Source organism: Pinus tabuliformis, chromosome 2_1 (assembly GCF_031772625.1).
Source record: "Pinus tabuliformis cultivar Carrire ecotype Pingquan chromosome 2_1, CPIR1, whole genome shotgun sequence".
Classification (NCBI taxonomy): Eukaryota; Viridiplantae; Streptophyta; class Pinopsida; order Pinales; family Pinaceae; genus Pinus; species Pinus tabuliformis.
Genome location: NC_142299.1, coordinates 228,045,060 through 228,047,829, shown reverse-complemented (window position 1 = coordinate 228,047,829; position 2,770 = coordinate 228,045,060).

Sequence of the window (2,770 nt, the reverse complement as noted above, 5' to 3'; positions counted from 1 at the left end):
AATGAGAGGCTAACCCGCAGGGGAAGAGAACTATGTGATAGCCAAGAGGGAAGGATGAGACATCTCAAGATGAAGGTATAATGTACATTATTTTACTTCATTGGTATCTAATTGATATGCACTCTTATGACACAAGAAAAAAATGCAAATGACAGGTGGCAAGACGACCTGACTGGATTATTCGATGACAAGTCCAACCAGCTCTGTAGTGTGGTCCGTGCTCTGAAGGAGGGGTGGAGGTGTTTCCCACCGTGTATCCTCCGAAACCTGGAATCGTGGGGAGGACAATTGAATGCTCCCCCTAGACGTGTGATGACGATTGCCAGATTCCTGCTGGGGAAAGTTTGGTCGAGGCATTCGACGCTCCCACCATGTCGGTTTTATCGGTGGTCAGTATGGCCTTTGCCACTGATAAGGCAGCAGAGGACGGATAGGGTGGGAACGGAAGTAGGCCAGGGTGGATAGGAAGATAAAGATTAGTTGGAGACTCTTGATGGGAAGTAATGCCATTGTCTGACTTATCGAATTTTAATGCTATAACTCTCTCTGGTTTGCTATGCTTTCAAACTCCTTGTATCTTTTCATTCTAACTTCGGGACGAAGTTTTCTGAAGGAGGGATGTATGTAATGCCCCACTTAAATCTTATCCTACAAATTGTGTTAATATTTACATTATCTGAAAATATTGAGAAAGATTGGTCTAAAATAAATTTATGATTTCCATTATTCAAATTCCCCACTTACCTTCTCAATTTGAATATTGTGTAGGATATGGTCTCCTTCCATTAATTCAAAATATATTTATTCATTCACATACCCCAATGTACCCTCACATTTACTAAGGAGAAGACATGGTCCTCTCCATGTAAGCACATTTCACATTCCCCAATGTACCCTCACATTTACTTGGGAGAAGACATAATCCTCTCCATCTTATCATCAATATATATTTATTCATTTCACATTCCCCAATGTACCCTCACATTTACTAAGGAGAAGACATTGTCCTCTCCATGTAATTACACTTCACATTCCCAAATGTACTTTTCAGATTTACTTGGGAGAAGACATGATCCTTTCCCATTAAATTCTCAATTTTATATTCATATCACAATTCCAAATGTACTCCTAGCTTAGAAGAGAAGTCAACCAAGGATGGGTGAGAGTTAATGACATTAATGAGAGGTGGTTGAGGAAAGAGGGTATAAAAAGGGAAGGGGGAAGGAAGAAAGGGGGGAGAGTCTTGCTTAGGATTGTGGGGGTTGGTTGTGATTGTTTGGCCTTGTTATGATTTTGGGAGACCTTGGAAACCTGTGGAGGTTTCTTGGGTTTGAGAGGAGGAAAGTATCATTATCTAGTTTTGCACATTCTTCTTGAGGACACACTATATCTGGTTGGACTTGGGCACGGAGGGCTAGGGAACCTATGGAGGTTTCCTGGGCTAGGAATTTATTTCCTAGTTGGCTGGGAGGTAAATCCGGTTGGGTCGGCCAGAAGGAGCGTTCAGCTAGAGCTATCAGACAAAGGTATCATCATCAACCGCCGGAACAGGTATTTTTCCATGGATTACTCTTGTTAAGTTGATATCAATGGAATGGTCACCTTAATTTATGTTGCTTATGATAAAATGATAAGATGTTAAATGTTTAAAGCTATGTGAAAAGGTCAGCAAGCTCCTTTTAGTATTTATAAATTAACAGGAAAATAGATCTGTTAGTGTATAACAAAATAGAGGCTCTAATAATAGGATTCAGGTTCTTACACCTTTTTAAATTCAAATAGCACCTTCCTCCATTTTGGCCCCATAGTTGGTATGCAAATCTACCTTATAATTATATCCTCCAATATTTTGGAAGTAGGAGATAAATTCAAGGTCTAACCCAACATAGTGGTATTTGGATGACTTTATTGAACTTATTTGTGAATCTCTAATATTTGAGAATGGAATAATAAAAAAGCATCATTGGAGAATAGATAAACCTAGAAATGCTTTGTCTAGGTCAAATAAACTTATTAGTGCAAGTGTAATGCTCCCTCCCACCCCCTTGGAGTAATCTAGGTTGAATGGGAGGTGCTACCTTTGACTAACCCAAATTCCATGGTGTCATTATGGAAATGGGGTCAAAAAATTCCTTCTTCACCAAAGTTAGCATAATCAACTTTGGATAACACCATTGCATCTAGCTTGTCAAGAGCTTTCCGACGACATAAATTTTATCTCAATCCGAGTCCTAGATTTAAAATTATGCTCATTTAAAGGTTTGAACATTTAACCTTGCCACATCAACAAGTATGGCCACATGGCATTGCCACATCATAGCACACCCATGCCCCATGACATTCCTTCATAATTTACCCCATTCCATCCTTTATGATGCATTGGGACATGAAAATTTGTGTTATGTAATGAGGAGGTTCTCATTATGCGACTTTTGTCTACTACGACCCACTACAAATAGGCGTTATAAAAATATCACTATGCTCCAAGGCCTGTGGTGATTTGTCACCCAGCCATGTCCACTTCCACTTCAGTACCAAGTGGCGTTCCCCAAGCCAGGTGGTGCCACAAAACCCCTCTCACATGTCTCGTAGGTGCCACATCAGCCTAACCTCCATGTCACTTGCTCCTACGACGTCTTGTTAACGTCAAGGTGACATCATCCTACCACATGGAATCCTCTAGTGGCGCCTTGTGTCATTCAAAAACCAGTCATTTGGTCATCCAAACCATTCTTGGTTTGCATATGTCATGCTGACAATGTGTTGTGTT